The sequence below is a fragment of the Neofelis nebulosa genome, chromosome 1 (assembly GCF_028018385.1).
Source record: "Neofelis nebulosa isolate mNeoNeb1 chromosome 1, mNeoNeb1.pri, whole genome shotgun sequence".
NCBI lineage: Eukaryota > Metazoa > Chordata > Mammalia > Carnivora > Felidae > Neofelis > Neofelis nebulosa.
In genome coordinates, this window is record NC_080782.1 from 151,419,886 (window position 1) to 151,447,883 (window position 27,998).

A 27,998-nucleotide genomic window follows, 5' to 3' on the forward strand; every position below is an offset into this window, starting at 1 on the left:
ACAGGCTCCAGGCTCCGAGCCATCAGCCCAGAGCCTGACGCGGGGCTCGAACTCACGGACCGCGAGATCGTGACCTGGCTGAAGTCGGACGCTTAACCGACTGCGCCACCCAGGCGCCCCTATTCCACTTTCATTCTTCCAACGTTTTTTTTTTTTTTTTTTTTTTTTTTTTTGGGACAGAGAGAGACAGAGTATGAATGGGGGAGGGGCAGAGAGAGGGAGACACAGAATCGGAAACAGGCTCCAGGCTCCGAGCCATCCCAGAGCCCGACGCGGGGCTCGAACTCACGGACCGCGAGATCGTGACCTGGCTGAAGTCGGACGCTTAACCGACTGCGCCACCCAGGCGCCCCCCACTTTCATTCTTAAAAGATATTTTTTTCTGGGAATATAATTCTAAGTTGAGTGTCATATCCTTTTGTCACAGTGGAGGCATCAAGCCACCAATTTCTGACTGCTACACTGGCTGGTGAGCAGTCAGCTGCTCATCCTCCTGTTTAATGCATTCTGTTAAGTTTTTTTCTGTGTCTTTGATTTATTCCAGTTTTACTATGTTATGTTTGGGTGTGGATTTTTCCCCTAGTAATGCTGCTTCAGATTCTTTGGGCTTTTAAATTTGTGGATTTGTATCTTCAGTTTTGGTAAATTCTCAGCTGTTTGTGTGCCCAAATGTTATCTCTAATCCCTTCTCTTTCTGTTTCCTTCTGTGACTCCAATAAAGGCATGTTAGACCTTATCACCATATCTCCTATGTCTATTAACCTGCCATTTCCATCCCTCTGTCCCCTACTCCCTGCCCAGGCTTCATTCTGGATATAACTTCTATTTTAGTTCACTAAGTCTCTCATTTGCTGTGTAATCTGCCATTAAATAGATAGTCTGGTTTTCAGTTTGAGACTTTCCATTTGTTTTCTTTTTTATAGTATGCCAAGTTCTCAAATTTGTCTTTACTTTCCTTGAACATTATTTTATTTATTAATTTTTAAATATTTATCTTTGAGAGAGGGAGGGAGGGACGGATAGAGAGAGAGGGAGGGAGAGAGAAAGAGTGTGTGAGGGAGGGGCAGAGAGAGAAGGAGACAGAGGATCCAAAGGAGGCACTGCACTGACAGCAGTGAACCCAAGGTGGGGTTCAAATCCACGAACCATGAGATCATGACCCAAGCTGAAGACAGATGCTTAGCTGACTGGGCCACCTAGGCACCCCTCCTTGAACATTATTTTAAAAGCTGTATCTGATGACATTTGGCAGTGGCTTTCTCTGATGCTGATCTCTGAGTGTGTCACAGATTCCCTGCGTTGGATTCCCTCTGTCCAAATACTTAGAGTGGTTTCTGTTTTCCTACTTGGAGCCTGACTGATACACTGCTGTCTGCCAGTCTCTCAACCCTGGGCCTTACAACTTCCTACACAATTGTTTTTCACAGCCTACAGCTCTCCTTTATATTGTATTAACTTTCAGCAAAAGGGAACTTGGTTCAGGAGCCGGGATTCTAAAGTGAATAAAAATTGGAAAAAAAGAATCCCTTCTCCAAGACTTCTAGCCTTAGTAAATAATTTTTTTTTGTTTTTTTAATGTTTATTTATTTTTGAGAGAGAGAGAAAGACAGACAGAGCACAAGCAGAGGAGGGGTAGAGAGAGAGGGAGACACAGAATCCGAAGCAGTCTCCAGGCTCCGAGCTGTCAGCACAGAGCCCAATGCGGGGCTCGAATTCACAAACTGTGAGGTCATAACCTGAGCCTAAGTTGGACACTTAACTGACTGAGCAACCCAGGCACCCCAGTAAATAATTTTTTGATAACATATTTTTGGGGTGCACACTGCCATCCTCCCAATTTTATTTTAGTTGGCCTGTTAGCAAGCAAGTTCATCTTCTCCTTCCACAAAACAATATCTGAGATACAGATGTTAGCTATTTACTAATAGTTAAGTCATCTTGAAACCATTCCAATTACATATTTAAAATTTTTCATTCTGAAGTCACTTATGCCAAAAAAAGTTATTTCTTAGACCTTGTCCTCTGAAGATACAATTTAAACAAAACAATGAGCCCTGCAATGAGCACAATCCTTGGAGCTCCTAGGTCCCAGCTTCTTTTTCAGGAGGGTTTTTTCCTCTAAAAATAAAGATAAAATCATGTTACAATAGAAATACTATAATAGCAATACTACAACTAACATTTTCTTCTTCCTATGATCTTATCACCTCCTCCCCATAAAAAAAAAAAAAGTTTTTTAGCCACTTTTATGGGAAGAGTTACATCACTTCCCAGTTCTTCTCTCACTACCCCCCACATCTAGAACTTTAGATGTTAGCTTGTTTCTCTTGTCTGGATATGTTGACCAGTGAGGGCCTTCCTCATCCACCAGCTCCTTAGCTGTCTCTGAGGTTAACTGATTTGTCATGGCCTATGCACTCTCTAAGACTCTCTATGACTAACTGCGCCTCAGTGCCTAATCAGTCAGGAGCAAGGGATGGTGGACAAACACCATACTAAAACTTCTGCATAGAACACAGCCTTGATGACTCAATGGGCCCATGCCACTTGCTGTAGGGCCTCCACCTGGGGATCGCAGCTCACCTCTCCCACCTTCCTGACACTCTTTATTTTAGCCAGTTCCAAACTGCAGTATTTCAGGTGGGCTGCAGACTTGTGGAAAGGTGCCATAAACACACACCCATTATAGGGTTAGAATAAGTTCCTCATTTAGTTATCCAGCTTCAAAATTTTGTCAGAAGCAAGACAGCATCAAAAAGAAAAAAAGAAGCAAGATGGCATCTGGGCAGAGAAGAAGCACATCACAGTGATGCTCACCTTAGTGCCCAGGGGCCCTAATGGGGTAAAATCTGACCATATCTGGAACATTTTTTTCTTGTCAGGACACAAACCATTTTAAACTCAAGGTATAACAACATGTAACATCCTCATTTCAAACATCTGCAAAGTCCCTTTTGCCATGTAAGGCAATATATTCACAGGTTCTGAGGATTAGGTCATCTTCAGAGTCCAGTACTCTGCCTACCATAGTGAAGACCAGTAGCTGTCTACCAAACTCTGTTTTCCCTTCTATGGACACACAGCTAGACTACATTTTCTGTTCTTTTTGGCAGATGGGTGAGGCCACATGACTAAGGTCTTTCCAAAGGAATGCGAGCAGTATTGTGTGTTCCTTCCATACCAGGCTTGCAAGAACCTCCTATGCATGCTCCTCCTGTTCTTTCTTCATTCTCAGGACTTTAGAGGATGTGTGGAGCCTGGATAATCACTGACCTGAAAACCCATTCTGGACTGTTAAATTCAATTAAATTTAAACTATTAAATTATAGAAACTACATCATAGAGCCATTGCATTTTGGGTCTACTTGTTATAGTACTTGATCTGGTTTATTAGTCAAGCCTAACTAATACACCAACAAATGAGAATATTTCTTCATAGTCCCTTGACACTCAATGTCCATATTGCATGAGACTTAACTATACTTTCCTAAGAAGACTGAGATCATCTGAAATAGACAACCACAGTTTTTATCTCTCCCATTCAAGCATTTATTGAACAACAGGTACAGGGCAGGTACACTACTAATACCTGTGATGCCTGCTTCTTTTGTCTCTGTGGGCATACTTTCCTTTCTTTCTTGTTGCTTTTTCTAAACCAGGTCTCCTTCTTCAATTGTACTGCCCTCACCACCTTTCTCCTCTCCAATGGCATCTTAGCTTCTGCTTTCAAACATGCTGGCCTTGACCCCCAGTGTTGAGTCAGCCTTGCCTTCACTCTGCTGTGCCATCAAACAAACTACTTCTCTCTTCCTTTGCTTCTTTTCACTGTGAGACTTCATGAGAGTAGATAAACAACTGAGGCCTCACTTTGGGAGAAGTCCAGAGGTGGGAGAGAGCAGGGACTGACCTGGTCTGGGGGCTCAGGGAAAGACAAAAATGAAAAGGCAGTGTTGTAACTGAGGGCTGAGAGCTGAGGGCTGAGGCTGAGTAGGCATTACCCAGCAAAGGAGGAAGAAGAAAGTTACAAGCAGACACACTGCTAGAAAGAAGCTGAACTTAAAAGGCACCAGCAAATACAAGTGGTGAGTGGGGTGGGTCAAGGTCGTGTGTGAAAGAGAAGGAAAGTGCTCTGGGGACAAGGTAAGGATTGGAGGTGGGGTATGGAGAAGAGTTGAGGAGTGAGGTGTACTAGGGAGGGGGCTAGAGCTCCAAAGACAGCCTGAGTGGTCGCCTCCGTAAAGCTCCTTGGGGTGCCAGGCCCCGCCCTAAGGGCCACGCCCAGCGGTCCCAGCTCAAACCCGCAGCGCAGCCAAAGCTATTGGCGCTGTCAGAAGTGTGACCTGGAGCCTGCTCCCTGCTCAGCCGCTCTAGGAAGCTCGGGGACCCAGGTTGTGACTACAGGCCCATTCTAATTTGTAAAAACGTGAGGACAACCAAAATACAAAAGCCGTAAGGACAACCAAGAAGATGGGTAATGGCAACCAAGGCTCCTCTTATCCCAGCTTATGCCCAGAAAGATTTCCACCTCAGCGGGGGTGCTTTGGAGAAGGCAGGGATGTGTGGCGCTGTGAGCAGGGAAGCCCTGAATCTGATTCACTCTCCCTATTCTAAGGGCCATGCTGTTCTGGACCCGATCCCACAAAGATCCCCTGTATAGACGAGGCGTGGGCTGTCAGCGCTGCAGAAGAGCTTTGGCACTAACCACTCCGTCCAAGCCCTGCATTAAGAGACTGGAACAAACACTAGCATAGTTTCTAATAGTTCAAGGCCATGTGCTTGGGATGTCCACTCCAGCCCCCTGCAGTTCTTGCGTGGGAAAGCTTAAAGCTGCCAGAAGAATTTAGTTTCTTCCAGCCAACACTTGCAGATAAGGTCCCTGTCTCCCAGTCTCTGTAGGAGGGTAGGAGCCTTGCTTCCATAAACACCAGTTAGCAAATCCAGATGGCCTAATCCTGCTTGTGTATATCTCCATTTCCCTGATTCTGAGCACCACCCCCACCACATGTGCCCTAGTGACTGCACTCAAAGCAAGATGGGATTTTCAATCTTGGGATTCTTATTTTCTCCTGAGATTGAGAACTGTTTAGTGCTGAGTGTGGAAGAGGGATCAGGTGGGAAAGCAAATGGGCCTCCTGTGTGAGGAGGTGCAGCCTGGCTCTTTATAGTTCCCCACCTCCCTTGCCTCAGGGTCTGCTTGTCAGAATGGTGGCGGCCAGGGAGTGGAAGAACAGCTCCAAGGTGTAACAAGGTCCTCTGGCTAAAGTTATTTCACTGATGTGAGCTTCTCTTTCTACCGTGGCACACTAATCTGTAAACTGGTCTTCAAACGTTTTTGTGGGTAGAAATCCATTTTTCAGATAGAAATTTAGATAGTACTCCCAAATAGATGGAAGTAGAGGTTTTCTAGTAGAGTGGGGAATTGGGGGTTTGCCCACTGGGTCTAACAGATTCTTCTGAGAGAGTTGAATCACCTCCAAAGAACCAGGTACAGCAAAGACTACTAAGTACTCCAAGGCACCCAGTGTCTCCTTGTTCCATTTAGTAATCAGACCCCACCCAGCAGAGTTTTGTCAGGGCATATGTCCAGCTTCTCTTCAAGTTTCTGGCCAATGGGATGTGAGCAGAAGTAAAAGGGCAGCTGTCAGGTGATTCCCTAAAAAGGAAGCTCTTAGTCCTCTGCTTACTTTGCCTCTTCCACCTGGCTGGGAACGGGGACAGCTGGAGTGACATCATGAACCCACAGGTAGATAGCATGCAATGGTGATGTAAAGCCACCATCTCAGCCTCATTCATTACCCAGTATGACCTTGTGGAGCAGAGCAACTATTGCCCTGGACCACCCACCTACCCACCACTGTGCTATCATCTGAAAGAGAAACAGAGGCCAGTCTTGTAAAGCCAGTGTGTTTGGGTCTTTTTTGAAAGTGGCTCAGCCAGTTGCTTAACCAGGAGACCAAGGAGCTCAAAGGAGCTGTTTGATAACTTCTGCATTACCTACTTGAAGCTCAACTTATGGAAGACCATTTCACTTTTGACACATGTTCCCATGTGGCTTTGGCCCACTTTGAAAACTTCCTCAACTCCACCCCAACAAAGAAATCTGTAGGTTTGTTGAATGAGAGGATTAGAAGAGTTGGTTCATCCAATCAGTCATAAATGTAGATGCTAAATTCTAAAATGGTGTAAGAACACAAAGGAAATTAGAAGCAAATCTGATTTATATTTCCTTTTCTCCTTAAATCATTTCCTGCCAACTCCTACCTTTTATTTATTTTTACAATTCTTCCTGAATCCTCTTTCCCCTTGGATTTTCTCTGACATGCCTAAATAAGTTGTTCAAACATGTGACATTACATGGGTTGTCAGTGATGGGTCATGGAAAAGTAGGACACAGCTGACTGTTGGCAACTTGAGTACCAGGAGATGGTGAAACCACATGAGAACTATACACTGTGTTACACTGTGGCAAGGAGCTTCCTGTTGAGATACTGCTAAACCTCACAGGGAAAATGAAAAAGGTCAAGGGTCACCTACAAATAAAAAAGCAACTGTAAGAAGAAATGTAAGTGTTTAGTAGACTTTTAGTTCAAACTGAAATCTTAATTGCCTTCATTTATGAATCAGCAATAGGTCTAGGTGTCTCACATACATGATATCTAATCTTTACAGATTTATTCAAGGTAAACATTCTTATTCACATTTTATAAATGAAACTGGAATTCAGAGTAAAATTAGGTATTTGAACCCAGCTTTGACCCTTACCCCCATATCACCCTGCCTTCCACTTTTGACAAGAAATATAAAGTATTAAAAACTGGCCTTGGAGCATGTGATTAGTTTTATGCATTAATTTAGCTGACCATCGTGCCTATATATGTGGTCAAAAATCATTCTGGATGTTTCTTTGAGGGTGTTTTCAGAGGAAAGGTTAACATTTAAATTGATGGACTAAAGCAGATTGCCCTCCATAATGTGGGTGGGCCTCATCCAATCAATTGAAGGCATGCATAGACCAGGCAGATTGACCTCCCCTGAGCCAAGAGGAATTCTGCCAGCATTGGACATTCAGACTCGAACTGTAGCAACAGTACTGTTCCCTGGGTCTCTAGCCTACAGGCCCACCCTGCAGATCTTGGACATGCCAGCCTCTATAATTGCATAAGCCACTTTCTTAAAATAAATCATTCTCTCTCATATATATATATCATATATATATCATATATATCTTTCTATCTATATCTATATCATCTATATCTATATTTATCTATATATCTATCTATATCTGTCTGTGTCTCTTAAGAACCCTATCTAATGGGGTGACTGGCTGACTCAGTCGGTTAAGTGTCTAACTTTCGCTCAGGTCATGATCTCACAGTTCTGACAGTTTGAGCCCCACATGGGGTTTTCTGCTTTCCGCATGGAGCACACTTTGGATTCTCTGTCTCCTCTCTCTGCTCTTCCTCTGCTCACATGCATGCTCTCTTTCTGTCAAAAATAAATAAACATTTTTTAATTAAAAAAAAAACCATCTAATACAGAGGGAGAGAGGATTATAAAATAGAGGGAAGAAAACAGTGTTCCCAGAGATGAATGGTGGTATATTACAAACCAAAATAACCAGAGAGAAAGTGAAGTCAATTCACTGTTATAGGCTATTCTGAACTGCTTTCTTGCAGCTTCAGTGGTTTCTCTGGGAATGGCATAGCCACGTATACCAAGGGGTAAGGGAGTCAATCTAAAGATGCTGAGGCCACACTAGTGCCCTCTCCCAGCTTGTAATGATGCATCTGTGGCAGAATTTCTCTTCTTGGACTTATAGGAGGACTACTTTTCCCAGTCTCCTTTACAGTTAGGGGTGATGATGTGACTGAGCTCTAGTCAATGAAATGTGGGTGGTGTGATGTAAACTACTTCCTGGCTTGGCCCACAAAAATTTCTGTAATCCTCCAACTCTCTTGTCTACTGTTCCAGCAATCTGGGAAGTCCATATTCAAAATGAGTTGACTAGAAGATAGAGGAGGGCCACCAGCACCATATTAAATTTTGTATGAGCAAGAAATACCCTTTAAAAAATTTTTATTTACTTTTGAGAGAGAGAGAGAGAGAGAGCATGAGGAGGGGAGGGGCAAAGGGAGAGGGACACAGAAGCAGGCTGAGCTGTCAGCACAGAGTCTGACACAGGGCTCAAACCCTCGAACTGTGATATTATGACATGAGCCAAAGTCAGATACGTAACTGACTGAGCCACCTAGGTGCCCCAAGAAAAAGCCTTTTAAGCACAATTAACTCACTGAGATTTGGGGTTTATTGGTTCCCTCCTCTTACGCTATTTGGTGCTGACAAAGGCAGCATCCATTAGTCTCCGTATTAGTTAGAAAAAGAGGGGCTGCTATAACTAAGAGAGTCAATGATACAATGTTTTAAAAATATACCATGGGCGCCTGGGTGACTTGGTTAAGCGTCCGACTTTGGCTCAGGTCAGAGCTGACAGCTCCAAGCCTGGAACCCTTTCGGATTCTGTGTCTGCCTCTCTCTCTGCCCCTCCCCCACTCATGCTCTGTCTTTCTGTCAAAAATAAATAAACATTAAAATTTTTTAAAATAGACTAACCAAACGATCTGTTTACACAAGCTGTGCCAGCATGATTATTCTCACAGGTGTCTCAGTTTGATGATAACTTACATGGACACCCTACTTAAAGAACAAAGAACTTTATATCTCTCTCACTTCACAGTCCAAAGTGAGCACTCCTGCCTGGCAGCTCTGCCCTGAGTTCCTTTTATTTAATTGTGCTCTGCAGACTTCAGGACACTGTTGTCATCTGGATGGTTGAAGTGCGGCTGCTGCCATGCAGAGATTGTCATCAGTGACTTTTTGATTTTTGAATCTTTTGATTCCCATGGTTAAAGAAAGACCAAAGTGGAGCCCACAGTTTGAATATACCTCTAGCCCAACACTCTTAGTCACATAATCAAAACATAAAACTGTCCTGATTTTTCCAAAATGCTGACTCTGACCTTAAACAAAACTTAAGCCTTCTTCATGTCAGCATAACCTATAGCTTCCTAGTCAACTACATATGAGTACGTTTATGCTGTGCTTCTACCCTAAAAAGAATATCAGTTTCTAGTAACCAATCACAGTAGAAAACAAATGTGTTTCTTCATGCTCTATAAATTGAGCTATACCCACTTTTGGTTTGAAGTCTCCCTGTTTGCAAATAGTTTGTTTCTGGCTCAATAAAATATTCATACCAAGTAAGTCTCTCTGGATTTTCTTTTGATACCATTCTAGACTGTAAGCACAAAGAGACCAAAGTCCTAGTCTTTTTTTTTTTTTCTAACTTCTTATTTTGAGATCATTAGATTCACAAGCAGTTGTTAAGAATACAGAGATCCATGAGATTCTGGGGTGACTCAGCTGGTTAAGACTGGTTCTTGACTTCGGCTCAGGTCATGATCTCATGGTTCCTGGGTTCAAGCCCCATATTGGGCTCTGCATTGGCAGTGTGGAGCCTTCTTGGGATTCTCTCTCCCTCTCTCTCTCTGCCCCTCCCCCCTCCCTCTCTCTCAAAATAAATAAACATAAAAATAAAAGAATACAGAGATCCTTTACCTAGTTTCTTTGCAAAACTGTAATATAATATCACAACTAGTATGTCAATATTGGTGCAAGCCAAAGATCTTGTACAGATTTCCTCAGTTTTACTTGTACTCATGTATGTGTGTTATTTAGTTCTATGCAATTTTATCACAGGTGAAGATTTGTGTGAACACCACCACAGTCAAGATGCAGACTGCTAATACTTCCTCTCAGGCCTAGAGCAATGCCTGTCACAAAGAAGACACTCAGTAGATACTCACTGAGAGAATGAATGGATGCTGTACTAGCCAGGGGGCTCAGAAGCCATAACAGCAATGCAAAAATCCACCAATGTAAATGACATACATATAACAGTCCAGAGCTAGGATTGGAGGGACAGCTGTGCTGTCTACCTCTGGGCCAGGTGATTGCTGCAGCCCCACCATGTCCTCAGCTGATGGGCAGGGGAAAGTTAGGGTGTGTCCAGTCCTTACAAGTACAAGGCCTGGAAGTTGCACACATTGCTTTCCCTCACATCCCTTTGGCCAGAATTTAGTTGCAAGGACACACCAAGTTATAAGGGAGGCTGAGGTTGATTGTACTATCTGCTTGCCATTGATCTTCCCCTCCCAGCGCTTGGCAAGGTTCCTCATGGTATAGAGTACTTCCATACCCTAATGATGCCCAGGGGAATGTGGGCAGAAGTAACAGTGTGTCAGTTCTGAGCCAAGGCCATAAGTGGCCTCTTGTGTTTCTCCTTACCCCACTAGCATGGCTGTCGCCCTGCATGAGAAGAGCCTGCCCCAGGAAGCTATTGGTTCAGAGGATGAGACAAGTGAAGCCAACCCTAAATCTGTCCATGGACTGATGCAGAGCTGTCTCTGCTGAACTGCAAGAAAAATAAATGGCTTTTTTTGGGGGGAGGCCACTGAGATTTTGGGGGTGCTTGTTATGCAGCATAAATGCAGCAGAATCTTAATGCAGTGGCCATGAGTTCAGCCTTAACTGAGGAGTTCTACTGTTAAAGGGAAGAACACACGTTAGTGTACTGCGAGAATTCTGTGCATATGAGAGGGGTTCCTCCCTGGACAGGGCAAAGACAACTCCATCCTGTGGGGAACTCCTTTAGAAGTCCAGGGCATTGCCTAGCCAGTTTAGTTAGCATGAACATAATGTAATGGGAAGCACTTTCCTGGGACTGTATTGTGGACAGAAGCCCTAGAGACAGGCTGACCTGGGACCAACTGGAATGGTGAGAACAGACTGGGAACTCCTTGGTCTGGAGGCATCTTGGAAATGGAGGGTCGGTTCTGTGTGGGAGAATGATGATAAAGGAAAACTGTGTCTTAACAAATAAAACTGTCACATTAACCAAAACTTTGGGAAGAATTTTCTCTGTGAGTCAAGGGGTGGTGCTAATAATAGAAGCCTGAAATAAATGTTTTGCCATACTTAATAGCTAATCAGTGTTTGTTGCCAATATAACTGTAGAAAAAGCTGCCATTCTAATCTGCATTATATACAAGATTTGGAATGCATGGAAAGAGTACTGATACATATACCAGATCAATCAAACTTTACCTCTAAAGGATCATTTCTTCACAGTGCCTTGGCATCTCAGCATTCACAGTTTGAGTGATAAATGAAGCTTTTTAAAGAAAGCAGCTCTCTGTACTACTTGCTGATTAATCTGCCAGGAATTTGGGTGTGCAGAATTGGCATCAAATTTCTTCTACCCAGGAAACTGCTGGAAATATTCAAGAGTTAAAAAGCTTTCAAAAGCACAGCAATTTAGGTGTAAATATCCATTTTGAGGTAGATGAATTAGTCCCTGATAAAGTAGTGGCTGCTTACTTGAACTGAGGAAAATAAAACATTTCTTCAAATGAGGCGCCTGGGTAGCTCAGTTGGTTAAGCATTTTGACTCTTGATTTTGGCTCAGGTCATGAGATCCAGCCCTCTGTTAGGCTCCGTGCTGACAGCGTAGAGCCTACTTGGGATTCTCTCTCTCCTTCTCTCTCTGCCTTTCCCTGGTTTGTGTTCTCTCTCAGAATAAATAAACTTAAAAAAAAAAAATTCTTCAAATACAAATATATCCTAAATTTTACTTAGGTTGTTTTTGTTTGTTTGTTGTTTTTGGTTTTTGTACTTATCTTACTACTTTTTATTATGAAAATTTAAAAACACTTAAAAATATTGAAAGGCTAGAAACCACAAATGCCTTTCATCTAGATTCAGCTGTTGTTAATGTCTTACCATATTTGCTTTTTCTCCTTATCTCCCCTCTCCCCATATACCAAAACACACCAGTTTTGAAAATAAGTTATTAATATGACATCATGATCTCTAAATACTTCAGCATGAATCTCCTAAAAACAAGGGTAATCTCTTATATAACCACAATGCCACTATCACACCTAAGAAAATTAATAATCATTCTATAATCATAACTAATATCAAAGCCATATTTAAATTTTCCCAATTGTCTCCTAAAGATTTCTATGCAATTCCCCCATGATCTAATCAAGATTTGTGGATTCCATCTGGAGGTTAATCTGGAAACTTCCCCCACCTTAACTTCTGTTTGGTTTTGACTTATGATGTTGACTTTTCAAGAGTCCAGGCCAGGTAACTTATATAAAGTCACACATTCCTGGGGCACCTGATTGGCTCAGTCAACTAGTTAAGTGTCTGATTCTTGATCTTGGCTCAGGTCGTGATCTTGTGGTTCTTGAGATCAAACCCCCTGTAGGGCTCTGTCCTGACAGCACGGACCTCTCCCGCTTGCCCCCCACCACCCCTTCCAACTCCCTCACGTCTCAAAATAAATAAACATTAAAAAAAATAAAGTTACACATTCTTCATTTGTCTGATTGTTTCCAGATGGGGTTCTTTAACTTTTACTTTTAAGACTGTATTGTCCTTAAAATGGAAGTTAGGTCTGAAGACTTGATCAGGTTTAGGTTAAATTTTTTTTTTTTTTCGGGAATACTTCAGAGGCATCTCATGAGGATGGTCGTACATTGGGTTTTCCCACTACTGGTGATGCTAAGAATGATGACTTACTTGGCTGAGAAAGTGACTGCCTAACCTCCATGGAAAAGTATCTGCCTGGAAACAGAGACAGAGGCAAAGTTCACAGGCTAATGCTTTATGAGAGGTACAATCCTATGAATGCAAAAAAAAAAAAAAAAAAAAGGCGGGGGCAGAAAGGGAGGGAAAATGAATACAATGTAGTTTGTTGCCAAGCTGGCCATGATTTCATAAGCAGCCTCACTTGGTCGTGTGGGACATCTTTGGAGGTGCTCTGTGGCACCACTGCATCTGGGTGGAGTCCTTCTCTGGCACAAAGCCCACAGTGTACTAATAGTACTTCTGGATTGTGTTGCCAATGCCTCCAGGCAGCCACTGGGAAAGCCAGGGCTTCTGTGGGTTCCACTGTGTTGGACTTGCATATAGGAGCTTCTATGCACCTGGCAGGTGTAATGACAATCTTGCCAAAGGCAAAGATGTCCATCATTGTAGGAGGTGAGCTGACAAGATGGAGGCTGAAGCTTTACAACCATCATTGGGACCTCTTTATCCAGGAGGGCAAGTGGGTCCTGAAAGGCAGGCAGGGCCAAATGCATCTGTGGGGATGGGCATACATTGTATCCAATACCAAAGGAACATCTTTTTCTTTGAAATTAGTAATGATATGTGGAGTGGTACTTTGCCCTTATAGGAATATCCTATTGCCCAACGACTTTTTTTTTTTTAAGTTATTTTTTGTAATTGATTTTTTTTTTTTTTTTTTGAGAGAGAGAGAGAGACAGTGCAAGTGAGCAAGAGGCGGGGCTGGGGGGAGAATCCAATGAGAGGCAGAGAGAGGGGGAGAGAGGGACAGAGAGAGAGAGAGAGAGAGAGAGAGAGAGAGAGAAGCAGGGCTCACCTGGGCTCATGTTTTACCCAGAAGAGCTCATGCTCACCCGATGTGGGACTCAAAGTCATGAACTGTGAGCTCATGACCTGACCTGAAGTCAGATGCTTAACAACTGAGCCACTCAGGCGCCCCTAACTACTTTTTATGTGATGGTTTTAGTACTCATTGATTATTCTTGCCTGAACCAATTATTACATCAGCAGTTGCAAGATATGGGGCCTAGCTGTGCCCACTGCTGCCCATTGCCTCTGGGCTCTTCAGGAACACAACTAGGAGTGTGTGTGTGTGTGTGTGTGTGTGTGTGTGTGTGTGTGTGTTCATATTGTTATTGGTATTATTAAATAGCATTTTTCTTAAGATGTTTTTTATATTTTATCTTTTCTCTTTCATATTGAAAATTCTTGGTTCCCAATAATATTAATGTATTTATAGTCAGAGTGGTGTGTTCAAATTACCTAAAATAACTTTTTCGTTCATTGTTGGTTCAGTAACTAATTTTATATAGAATTAGGTCATTAGTTTCTTTTAAGGTCCAGGCTTAAGGCATTTCCCTTTTGATGTACTTTTGTTTCAGAGTATATAAAATACATGCTTCAAAAATCAACACTGTATCAACACATTTAGTCACAGAAGCCTCACTCCCATGCATTATCCTCTCCACTCTGTTTCATTTTCATTAATTTCTGGTTTCTCCTTTCTGGTATTTCTTTTTGCCAAAACCAGCAAATACATAGATATAGTTGATCCTTGAACAACACGAGGGTTAGGGCACTGACCCCCCGTGTAGTTGAAAATCCATATACAACTTTTGACTCCTCCAAAACTTAACTATTAATACCTTACTATAATAAGTATTATATACTATATTCCTATAAAAAAGTAAGCTAGAGAAAAGGTTATTAAGAAAATCATAAGGAAGAGAAAATAGATTTACTATACTGTACTGTATTTATAGAAAACAAATCCATGTATAAGTGGACCCATGCAGTTCAAACTGTGTTATTCAAGGGTCAAATATATATTTTAATTGCCCCTTCTTTCTTACACAAAATGAAGAATACTATATATTCTTGTTCTTTGTCTAGATTTTTTTCTTAATAACATATATCCAAGGAATTGTTCCATACTGGTTCACAGATACCTTAAATGCTGAAATTCATTTACTGTCATATATATATATATATATATATATATATATATATATATATATATATCTCAAGTGTATTAGTCAGGGTAGGCCAGGCAATGTTGCAGTAACAAAGAAACCCTAAATCTTTACAAATAAAGGTTGGTTTCTTGCTTACATAAAGTCCTATGTGGTTTAGGGCACTATCCTGTGTTTAATACATGACTTGGGACATAGGTCCTCTATGGTAGCCAGGCTGGGTAGCCAGGGCTGGAAACAGCCCATGCCAGAGCCCAGTCACATAGCCCCAAACCAATACAAGGAAGATTGAAAATACGTCTCACATTCATGAAGAGGAAACAGAAATGGTGAATTATATAGTATTCTCTGCCACACCAGACTTTACATTCATTCTCTCATATAAATCCCATAACAGCTCTACAAGTTAGGTACTTTTATTATGTCCATCTTACAGCTAAAGACATTGAAGCTTCAAGCCTTTATATGCCTTTCAAAATTACAGTCAGGATCAGTTTCAGATCCAGGTGTATTTGGTATTGTCCACTAAAAAAGCACAGCAAATCCATCTCATCTATTGATAAATGAAAAATTTGGAGGGACATTGGAGATCAGAGCAATTGGTGTAGGACAATAAATATTTAGGCTTTGGATTTATAAGCTTTTTTTTTTTTTTTTTTTTTTGCAAAAGAGTGCAAAATAAAAATTAAATTCCTGGAACAATACAGACTAAAACTCACAGGACACAATGTTTCAGTAACATTGGATGATAAAACAGTTTTATTTATAATTTCTGAATCAAGAGCTAATTGTTACAGGAATTTTTTAAAGTTCAAAGTGAGACTGTAAACATTTTTTCTTCTTCTTCCTAAGTAAAAGCATAATATGTTCACTGCATGAGAGAAATAATGACTCTTTCAAAACCATTTGGGATAGCTCTGAGGAATTACACCAGGTAATCTCCAAGGATTTTTTTTAATGTTTATTTATTTTTGAGAGAGGGAGTGTGAGCAGGGGAGAGGCAGAGAGAGGGAGACAGAGAATCTGAAGCAGGCTCTGCATTGTCAGTGCAAAAAGCTTTATGTGAGGCTCGATCCCACAAACCATGAAATTATGACTTGAGTGGAAGTCCTATGCTGGGGCAACTGAGCCACCCAGGTGACCCATCATATCCAAGGATTTTAAAGTTCAAAAACCTTCCTTTTAGAGGAGGAAATAAAATACATTTTAAAGGGCATTTGGACAGTGCCTTTAGTCCCATATTATTTATTGCATTTATATAATATATTTACATTATTATGTTTATTGCCCAAGATTGGGTACAATACTGGATTCCAGTGTGTGTTTTTAGCAAGTGACTGCAGCAAAATGAAAGAACTCCACTTTAAATGAAGCACTAGCGATCCATATATGCAAGAGACTGCAGATTCCATGAAAAGGTAAGGTAGTTCCAGAAGGTGACTTTTCCAGAACAGGACAAAGCTCACCCTCAGCTGTGAGTGTGAAGCAAACTCATCCTGGCTGTTGATCCAACACAGTTGGATCCAACACAGTTTTCATAATACGATCCTGCAAGTAACAACATCTTAGTTAGCAGTGGTTTTCAAACATTTTGGACCCTGACTATAGTAAGAAATATTGTTAGCCATGTATACACACATTCACTTACGGATGCAAAGTTTCATGAGACATAATATAGGCAAAACACTCTGATCCTCTCCCCTTAACCTACTCTACTCTATACCCTATCTTTCCCCAAATGCTGGCATGCCTGCATTCACAATCTATAAGACTGGCTGTGTGAAATCCCTATGCTATTATTGCCTGTTGCTTTGGCTGGTCAATCAAATTAGCCTGTGTAGAATATTTATTTTCTCTTTTTGTCCCATAGCTCCCAGAAGGAAGAGGGCCTCAGTGCTTGGATAGGGTACTATCACCTCAGAATCAGTAACCAAACCCTGGAGCTTGGAGGACTCAGTGCTATTTATAGAAGTTGCCCCTACTGCTTTAATTCCATCTTCAAAACTGTTCAGGTTCACTTAGCATGTTGACATGTCACTAGGATTGCCAGATTTAGCCAAGCAAAGCAAACAAACAAACCAAGATGCCCAGTTACATTTGAATTTCAGATAAACAATGAATATTCTTAGTGTATGTTCCATGCAATAACAGTAAGTCCTTGTTCATCTGAAGTTCAAATGCAACTGGGTGTTTTGTATTGTATCTGACAATCCAGCTGGCTGCACACCTTGTTTCCCTTTACCTTGAATGTCCTAAATCTTAAGAATAGATCTAGGCTGGACTGCATGTGGGCCCTGCTCTTGGGAGGGGGCACATTTTGGCTCAGTCTCCTTCTGCTGTCCTCAGTTTTAACTGTTGGATACTCACCCAATAGCCCCCTGCAGGGTTCTCTCATCTGGTGGGCACCCGCTTAGACATGGCACTGGGGAGACAATGTGGCACAAATGCTGCTCCTGCTGTGTCCACTTGACCTTCAGGTCCCCCTGGAACCTTGGCATCCAAGTCTCAGGGATACAGGCTGTTCCACTGCCACCTCTGGCTCAGAGACAAAGGGACAGTCGCCATCCCTATCCAGTTTTTCAACAGAATCCCAGTCTCTATTTCCTGTAGCCACTCCAATCTCTATAAGTGATCTTTTCCACAAAGGAGGGCCTATAGGGAGGACAGAGAATTGCTTCCCACTCCACTCCTCCCCAGCCTACATCTTTAGCCTTTTCCCTGCTTCCAATCCTGTATATCTCAGAGAAAAGTCTTGCCTTTCCATGAAAGCACACTATCTGTCCACACAGGCCAAGCCTCTTCATCCCCTCAGAATTAAGACCTTTGGACTTGGTTTTTCTTCTCATTTACTCCTCTCCCCAGGAAAATTGGTCATTATTTGAAATTGCTCACAAATGGATGGTTTAGGGAAGTGCTAGGATCTTCTCCGCCTCCTGCTATTCAAGTTGTTCTGGCTGTTCCCATAACATTTGGTTAATGGCAAGAATAAATTTCACCTCTTGGTCAAAGCTTGGGCTCTGAGTTTTAGCGTGGGGGCCTTACAGGGCCTCTCTCCATGGCTTGTGTTGTGTTGTAAGGCTGTTGCTGTGTTTCTTCATTGGGCTGTAACCAGCCTGAGGTCAGGGCTCCACATTTGTGGAATCAGTACATGAAGTGGAGTCGGCTGCAGGTGGACAGAGAGAGTTGAAAAGTATGGGCCATGATCCTTGCTGTCCCTTCCTTTTGCTTTCATTACACCTTTTCAATAAACACGTCTTCCTCCCTCTGATTGCCAAGATGCTTCAAGACATGCTGCCCATGCCACAATTTCTTCTGGGGTCTTCCTTCCCTTTGTTAACACTTTCTTATCCAGACCTTTCTGCCAGGGCCGTCTGGGTCTTCTCAAGTGGGTTTAAAAAACTCAATACAACAAAACTAGTCATTCTTTTTTTTTTTTTATTTTTTTATTTTTTATTTTTTCAACATTTTTAATTTATTTTTGGGACAGAGAGAGACAGAGCATGAACGGGGGAGGGGCAGAGAGAGGGAGACACAGAATCGGAAACAGGCTCCAGGCTCCGAGCCATCAGCCCAGAGCCCGACGCGGGGCTCGAACTCACGGACCGCGAGATCGTGACCTGGCTGAAGTCGGACGCTTAACCGACTGCGCCACCCAGGCGCCCCAAAACTAGTCATTCTTAATGTCTAAATGGTTGACCCTGGGATAAATTTGAAATCCCATATTAAAAAAATAAAACCTCACAGATATTTATTAAGTTCTGCTATGTGTGCCTTAACACATAAGGTTAAGACACAAGTTCCTGCATTCAAGAACCATACTGGAAGTCAAGATCTGAATACATAAAAAAGCCATTTAGGGATGACCCTAAGAGACTAGTAGATAATAAAATGCATTTGAAGTGACTTGTAAAGGTCACATAATGACACTGTGTTTCATCATTTGTGGAATCACAGAAACTTTGATCAGATTATCCCTAAAGTTTCCTTACTTGTTCCAAATAAATTACCAACTAGATTATTTAAATTTTATATAATAAAATAACAAGATATTGTATTCACTAAGTGCCAGGCACTATTGCTGACAGCTGCTCCAGTCTTTACAAGAATACCATGAGGTGGCCTTTATTCATTTCCCACTTGGCAGGTATGGAAATTTAGGCATTGAGGTTAAGAATTTGCCCACAGCACAGAGCTCTGTGGTAGAGCTGGCATATGAACCCAAGGCAACAGGCTCTTGAGTGTACATGACACAGCTGTGCCATAGTGTCTCTCCGCAGGCCTAAACTCATGCTTTCCAGTACTTACTTTTCAGGTTGCACTTCCTTACATTTTTAATAGGGAAACACTGCACTGTTCTTAGAATGCCCATACTATTCTCCATTACTCAACAAACTTAGCCCTCTAGGTTGAAACTTGTACAATTTGTAACCTAGTTTCTAACATTTTCTTGGCTGTGTATCTTTTTAGGGGTTTGGTTTACTGAAATCTGTAAATTTCACTCAGATTTTAGCTCAGAAGTCCTGCCTCATTTACTATGTCATGTTTATCAGGTTAAATCTTCTACATTTTGTATCTCTTTTCTAACCTTTCTTAAGTTTGATACCACACCTTCCCAGGCAGCATTTTCATATAGTGCTTCACTAAAACTTGGGTTTCCTCTCTGGCTGCTCACAACTAGCCTATAGCCACTCACACTCCCCTGGAGTCTCTCCAGATACTGCTGGGGGTTGGGTGTAACTGAAGAATATGGAAAGGAGTAAGACAGTTATACCATAATGAATTCCAATACAAGGTAAAGAAGAATCAGTACTGACAACTACTGAGGTTTCAAAGAGGATGTGGCATTTGAGCTGATGATAACAGACTTCTGAAGACTTTGGGGGAGGAAGAGAAGGAAGAAGTACAGCCCAGGCTGAGGGAGAGGAGATGAATCTGGAGTCTCCATGTACCTCAGACCTAAGATCCCTGGTCTGTTCCCTGGAATGAAATGCCTGTGATATTCCAGGTATTGTCAAAGCCCAGAAAAAAATAAATTAATTTTTTTTCTTGGAATATTCTTCTCACTCTAAATTGTAGATGAGTATATCTGATCCATTTCAGATATCACACCCAATTCTCTGCTGAAATTCCAATTGTTTTTTGCCCACTCAAGAAGGCATGTTAGAATGCAAGCATGCAAGCTTGCTATTATTTCCACAGACATGACCTCAAATGGGTCTGATTATTTAGGAGGGTCAATCACCTAAAAAAGTCAGTCCTTTAATAGCTATTAGGAATGAATCAGTGTGTGACACAACACAGAGGTAACTGCCATGCAGCAGTGAGAAAACTGGGAGGTGGCAGGCACAGAAAAGGATTAACTCCCAGAAGCCTGTGGCTTCCCCCCACCTCCCTAAACAGTTTCCAGACAATTCATACTGAGCATTTTTTGGGATGTTGGGTTGCCTTTAACTTACATTCCATTATTCTGAAGTAGCCTATTGCGGGGCCAGGGGACATATAAGAAAGCAAACATATCTAGCAAAAGATCAGAGATGGTCTTTTGAAAGATTTATGTATGTCCTTTCCTTTTTATGACTAATAAATATTATTACTAAAAGTTATTTAAAATGTTTCCAATAATCAGAAATGGTTATTCTAATTTAAAACCCATTTCAGGGGTGCCTGGATGGCTCAGTTGGTTAAGCGTCTGACTCTTGATTGTGACTCAGGTCAGGTTGTGGGATGCAGCCCCACATCAGACTCTGAGCACTGAGCCTGCTTAAGGTTCTCTCTCTCCCTCTGCCCCTCTCCCCCATTTGCACGCTGTCTCTCAAAAAAATAAATAAAAATAGAAATAAAAAAATAATAAAACCCATTTCAAAAAAGATAAAGGAATTATAAGGTTATAATTATAGCATAGTTTGAGGTTAATAGTTGTAATTGTTTTCTTCCAAGTACTTTCAACTGCTCCTATATGAGGAGAAGCTTTAAAGGATTTGGTTGGGGTATGTGAAAGCTGGTCACTGCAGTCAGGGCCTTTAGAATCCAGGCTCCCTGACACCAAAACCAGTTTAGATTATAAGGAGTAGGAATGTTCCTGTTTGAGCTTGGTTCTGCTTGAAGTAAGGCATTTATGACCCCAAACCAGGAACTACTCCTCCTTCCCTTTAAGACCTTGCTGGTGACCCACTTACCCCCTTTAAATGACCTTAACTACTCCTGATTAATTTTACATCCCTGTAAACACTCTTTACTTCAGTACTTCTGAAATGTCTTCAGTTTTTTCCTGTAAATTTCTCTGTTCTTTCTTGAGAGTAAGTCTCCTCTTTCCCCATGACTGATCTATCCTGAAGGCAAAAGGCACTTCTATTTTGGACTGTGTTCCCTTGACTCCTCCCTTCTACATCTCTTCTTCCTTCCCAGCTACCCCTATAACCTATGGAGCTCAGTACAGGAAAACCTCACCCTCCTGGCATCAGGATCCAAGGTTTTTTATACTCACCAGGTAGCCAAACAATTCTCACTAATGGAGCTGGTCTAAGGAAATATTGACCTGAGCAAATGCTCATGGTTTAAATGCAAATTCACAGATTTAAAAACAAACCAAGTGGGACGCCTGGGTGGCTTAGTCGGTTAAGCGTCAGACTTTGGCTCAGGTCATGATCTCATGGTTTGTGAGTTTGAGCCCCGCATAAGGCTCTGTTCTGACAGCTCAGAGCCCGGAGCCTGCTTTGGATTCTGTGTCTCCTTCTCTCCCCGACTTGTGCTCCTCCCCCACTTGTACTCTGTCTCTCAAAAATAAGTAAATGTAAAAAAAAATTTTTTTTAAACAAACCAAGTAGTCAGAACTTGTAATTGTTAAAGAAAGGTACTCAAAAGCAGACCAGCTTTCACTATGGCATAATCACATTTTGAGAGCCCTGAGAAAGGGACAGGCCAGGTGAGAAACAGGAGTAGCTTTGTAAGGGAGGAGGGGGATAAGGTAGGTGCTCAGGGCTTTCTCTGTTCTCAGATAGAGAGGGCATTAAGTGATCTCCCATGAAAACTCAATGTGATCCAGCATCCTAGCACTTTCTGATTGCTATCTGTAAACTTTTAAACCCCATAGATATTTACATTGCTCTTTGCAGCAATGTAAATGAGCAATGAGTTCCCACAGCCTTGGTTTCATTTGATCCTCATGAATACTTTGCCAGGGGTAAAGGATAGATTTCATTATCTGCACCTTGGAAAAGGAAACCAAATCTTCCACCGCAGAAATCAGAGAAGCCAGGATCTGAGCTGGCAGGTAAATGTTAACTGAATTAAACAAACACAGAAATATATGAGTGTTTTAAGGTAAACAGGTCTCTGTCCTTAAGATCATAATCCAGTTGGGGAGAAATGCTCAAAATTAAAATAATTAAAATAATAATACAATTTAATATGGAAAAATCAGATACAAGATGATGAGTGCATCCTTCTTTGTGAAATGAAGAAAGTGCTATGGTTTTTTTTTTTTTTTTAATTTTTTTTCAACGTTTTTTATTTATTTTTGGGACAGAGAGAGACAGAGCATGAACGGGGGAGGGGCAGAGAGAGAGGGAGACACAGAATCGGAAACAGGCTCCAGGCTCCGAGCCATCGGCCCAGAGCCTGACGCGGGGCTCGAACCCACAGACCGCGAGATCGTGACCTGGCTGAAGTCGGACGCTTAACCGACTGCGCCAGCCAGGCGCCCGAAAGTGCTATGGTTTTAAGTGTACTTAAATAGCATTCATCCCATGACTGAACTGAAATCCCCAGAGTCTGCCACTTGCCATCCAACCTTCATCACAAGTCTCTGCTTAATATTCTAGGTTTTACTAGGATTCCTTAGTGTCTGTAAAAAGTCCAGCTTTACACTTAGCTATGGTGATGTCTGAGCTTGTCACATCCTCTTCAGTCCTGTATTTGCAGTGCAACTCTGGCCCTCCTGACCCCCACCCCCCGCCTTTTTTTAGGCCACAAGGAACATGAAAAAGGGGGTGGGGAATATCCATCTTCAGTGTTCCAGAAAAGTCCACCTTCACCTCCTGGAATTAATGAAGGGAGTAGAGTTTAGAGAATGGCATGGTGACTAATGAATCAGACATTAAAGAGGATGTTTTAAGAAAGAATACCAACCAGGCCAAAGAGAAAGTGAGAGAGAAGACAAAGATAGAACATGCCCATGGTAAGGATTATCTCTACCAGACACAGAAGAATCATGGTATGATAATTACGTGTGTATCAATAGGGATAACAAATAGGGATGACAGATCATTTAAAATTGAGATTTCCAAAAATCTAGGAAGGCATTGGGTATCACTGCTCTCCAGAACACACAAATTATCCCCCAACGCCTCCTCCTTCACCTGGGGATTCTGTGGCCTTCTGTGTGGAGATTGTGGTCCTGTCCCATTATTCACTCCTTATACCACATTGGCAAAAACAGATACAAAAGTCTCTAGTTTACTCCTAAGTATTAATTTATTCTGAACGCAGAGCATAGGCAGCAAGACCAGACCTCTGGCCTAACTGCTGTTGACTTCTACAATATCAAATGAGCACAAAGATAGATTTAAAAGGCAAGTAACAAACTGGGAAAATATTTGCAGCACAAGTAACAATATTTTATTTTACATTATATAAGAGTTCTAGCAAAGGAGTGACACAAAGATGAGTCCCCATGGGCAAAAGATACAAGTAGACAATTCACAAAAGTGATGTATACAAGCAGGTTCCACTTTGCTAGTAATGAGAACATAACTTAAAAGCAATACAAAACCACTCTTCTATCAGGTTGGTAAAGATGACAAAGAATGAAAAGACAGTGTTGGCAGGTATAGAGAAAAGGACCCTCCTGCCCACTGGTGTCAAAGCAGTGCCACCCTTCTGTAGCATCAAAAACCTTCAATAACGAGGGCACCTTTTGACAACAGTTTCAGTATTTTATACTAAGAAAATAATTAGGGATGTCCACAGAGATTTAGCTACAAGTAATTTTACAAAAGTGAAAATTTGGAAACAACCCAAATGTACAAAAAACAGGGATTGTAATTATGGTACATTTGTATAATAGAATACCAAGCAGTCATTAAAAATGCCATAGAAGTATATTTTTTGACATGGAAAAATGTTAAGCAATTAAATATTAAATATTAAGCAATTAAAGCTAATTATGATTCTAACTATGTATATATATATATATATGGAACAAATGTATATATATATATATATATATATATATATATATATATATATAGGCTTGATTACTTCTGGATTTTTTTTCCATTTTGCTTATTTATGGTTTACTGCTTTTCCGTAATGCATGTCCATTTCTTTTATAACAATTTTAATGTTTATTTATTTTTGAGCTGTCAGCACAGAACCTGATGCTGGGCTCAAACCCACGGACAGCTACATCATGACCTGAGCTGAAGTCAGATGCTTAACCAACTGAGTCACCCAGGCACCCCTCTTTTAAAATAATTTTTAAAAAACAGGTAATTATGTGAGGGTAAAAGGATAGAAAAGGCATTAATAAATTCTGAATTCACTGGGATTAAACTGTAACTGAACATTAATAAATAAACAAATCATAAAGTGTCAGTATTTACCTTGAATTAATTAGACTTAGGTTTTTTGCCATCAGAGGTAATAAGGCCTAGAATTAAAAGTGACTTGAGTTATAGAAAATACAGTTATAATTCAGGCATAACCAACCTTTGAACTGTAAAATCTGTACCTATTACATGTTTATATGTGTGTATAGAAAATATTTGGGGGTGCCTGGGTGGCTCAGTCGGTTAAGCATCTGACCTCAGCGCAGGTACATGCGGTACATGAGTTTGAGACCCGCGTAGGACTCTGTGCTGCCAGCTTAGAGCCTGGAGCCTTCTCTGGATTCTGTGTCTCCCTCTCTCTCTGCTCTTCCCCCGCTCTTACTCACTCTCTCTCTCTCAAAAATAAATAAAACATTAAGAAAAATATTTGGAAGGATATCCACTAAATTTAAAAGTAGTCCTCTTAGCAGGGTGTGATTAGTGGAGGAAGGGAGATAATTAACTTTTTCTTGACACTACTCTATACTGTTTGTTATAACAAGCATGCAAAAATCTGAGTATCTTTAAAAAGCAAAAATGGTTCTAATTACAAATATCTAGAAATGTGGACAGTATCTATGGTATGGAAAAAATTAATAATGCAAAATAATGTATACTATGCCCATAACTATGTCATGTATCTACAGGTGAGAAAGGCTGGGATGGGAAAACTCTATCATGAAAATAGTTGTTCAAGTTCATTTATTTGTTCACTTATTCCACAAATGTTTGTTGAGTACCTACTAAGAGATAGGCACTTGGGATACAGCAAGGAATCAAACAGCCAAATATGGCTCCCCTCATGGAACTTATATTCTACCAGGTGTGGACAGGCAAGAAGTAGTAAACATAATAAACATGTTAGTTGATAAGTGAGTGCTATGGAAAAACTTGAGCAGAGTAAGAGAAACTGGCACTGCTGTGAGTGAGGAGGAGGGTTAAATGGGTTGGTCAGAGAAGGCCTCACTGAGGTGACATTGGAGAAAAAGTTTGAAAAAGGTAAGGAAGTGAATTAAGCAAATATCTGAAATATCTAGAAGAGCTTTATAAGCAAAGGGGACGGCCAGTGCAAAGAACCTGAAATGGGTTCAAGGAAAAGCAATGAAGGCAGTGGGCCTGAGTCAGAGTAAGTAAGCAAAGGGAGAGCAGGTCAGAGATAATCAGCAGTTAGTTGGTGTTTGGCTCTGTAGGCCAAGGATTCAGGCTTTTTATTCCAAGTGAACTGGGGAGACACTGTATGGTTTTGAGTGGAGAAATGCCAGGATCCCTTTGGCTGTTGTACGGAGATTAGATTACTGGGGGTCAGGGAGTATGGCAGAGAGACCTGGTTGATCAGGTGAGGGATGGAGGTTGCTGTGGGGATGATGAGGTGTTGGACACTAGGTATAGTTTGAATGTACAGCCAACAAAATCTGATTGGGTAGAGGATGTGACAGAGGTATGAGGATGGCTCTTGAGCTTTGGGCCTGAGTAAATGAAGTACAGTTGCCATTAATTCAGATGAGAAAGACAGCTGGATGGAGTAGGTTTGAAATTGGGGAAAGAACTTATTTGTGGACCTATTACGTTTGCATGTAGTAGCAATATAAATTTTGTTTTCAAAACATTTCTAGGTTACTCAGTCGGTTAAGCGTCTGGCTCTTGGTCTCCACTCAGGTCATGATATCACAGTTCATGGGATCCAGCCCCACATCAGACTCTCTACTGGCAGCATGGAGCCTGCTTGGGATTCTCTCTCTCCCTCTCTCTCTCTGCCCCACCCCTGCTTGCTCTCTACCTCTCAAAATAAAGAAAATTTAAAACATTGTTAAAAAAAGAGAATGTTTCTAATAGTATGATGACGTCTTTCCCAATAAATCATTTCAAGACTCCTGACCCAGCAATTATTACATTCCCAGTACTGAAAATATGCAAATTAATTACAGCTGGGAATCTGCAGAAATCACAGGAATAGAAGCTAAGCCAGAAGACTGGAGCCTAGGTTCCAGTTTTCAAAAAGGGGGGAAAACCCGAGGCTGCAAATCTATCCACAGTCCTGGCAATATTCTAGAATATGTCACTAAACGGATGGCGTATGAACTCCAAAAATTAGCTAAAGCTCCTCTTGGATTCAGCTTAGAGTCAAACAAGTCAGACTTTTCTTTCATGTGTCTTCTTTCCTTCTCATAAAGAACCCTTCACTTCTGATACTTCTGACACCGAATGAGTGGGTTTCCCCCTCCCCGCCCCCACCAAGCAATCTTCTGTGATACCAGCTGGCTACATCAGATCCCACAGGTTAAGGGATCAGTCCCATGAGACTGACCACACTGTAGATACTAATCACAAGTAGCAGGTCCCCAAGTTTCCCACAACTTCTGTCTTAGCTACAAATCGGAGGTCCCCAGGATCTCTTCCCCTTGGATTCAATTACTTGCTAGAGCAGCTTACAGAACTCAGGAAAACACTTATTTACATTCATCAATATAATGAAGGATGCAGATGAACATCCAGATGAAGAGACATACGGGGTGGGGTGTGGGAGGGTGCCAACTACAGGAGTTCTGTCTAGTGGAGTTGGGGTGCATCAGTCTCCCAGTACATGGATATGTTTACCAACCTGGAAGCTCTTGGAACCTGACTATTGGGAGTTCTATGGAAGTTTCATCACTTACACATGACCAATCATTAACCCCATTTTCAGCCCTTTTTCCATCTCCACAGAATCATGTCTTGTCCCTCTAGTAACCAACCCTCATCTAGGAGCTGTCTAGGAGCCCACCCAGAGTGGCTTCTTTTGAACAAAGGACTTTCCCATCACCCAGGAAATTTCAAGTTTCACAAGCCCTGTGTCAGGACCACGGTCAGTGGGCCAAATATTAGAACAAAAGATGCTCCTAGTGCTCTTACCACTTAGGAAATTCCAAGGGTTTTAGGAACTTTGAACCAGGAATGAAATAAAGACCAAATATATATATATATATTTGGTCTTTATTTCATTATATTTCATTATAAGAATATATATATATATATATATATATATATATATCCCTTCTTATAAAACATAGCATCTCATAAGATATGCCAGAAGACGGAAGCTTAGGTTAGTGTTTTCAAAAATGAGGGGAAAACAGGCTGCCAATTCGTTCATAGTCCTGGCAAGATTCTAGAACATGTCATTAAGGGGATGACATATGAACTCCAAAAATTAGTAGCTACTCTTGGATTTAAGTTGAACTCAAGAGCAAGTCAGGTCAATATATTTAGAAAAGAAGCTACCAGGGCAATTTTGGAACTTGGCAGTCCATCGCAGGAGTGGAAATGTTTCTTCGGGGAGAGGTCTCCGGTGGAACGTGATAGCGGCAGTACTGGGTAGTGTTACAGCCTGGGAGTCCAGTCTCTACCACATCCTAAGTCGTGCAACCTCAGGCTGACCTGTCTGCTGTGCAAGGGGTGGTAAACCATGTAAAGTGCTTCGCACACTGTGCGTGGAGGGTGTAGTGAAGGCGCGGGGCACTCATTTTAGAGTATTCTTACCCTTTTCTTTCCCTTGACGCAATGAAAGGTCCTACCTAGGCGAGAGAAGTAGCGAGGATAAGTAAGCGATGAACAAAATAAAACTTTGGTACTGCCACAGAGCTGTCAGCACTGGAACGGTTAATACTGGCTTCAGTGCTTCCTCAATTGTTTCTCACCGGGAGGACGGACGACCGGAGAGGGGCGCTGCCTTGGCCTTTGCCAGCACGTAGGTCAAGCAGGCTGT

At 41.6% G+C, this 27,998-nt stretch overlaps 1 long non-coding RNA gene across 1 annotated transcript; it reads right to left on the reverse strand.

Annotated features, from left to right (window-relative positions):
• Nucleotides 1-353: 353 nt before the first annotated feature.
• Nucleotides 354-27,980, reverse strand: LOC131517758 (uncharacterized). Its single transcript, XR_009264811.1, has 3 exons — nt 27,773-27,980; nt 11,164-11,329; nt 354-2,118 (listed from the first exon to the last, which is right to left on the reverse strand). It is a non-coding gene; the product is annotated as an uncharacterized LOC131517758 (long non-coding RNA).
• Nucleotides 27,981-27,998: the final 18 nt, after the last annotated feature.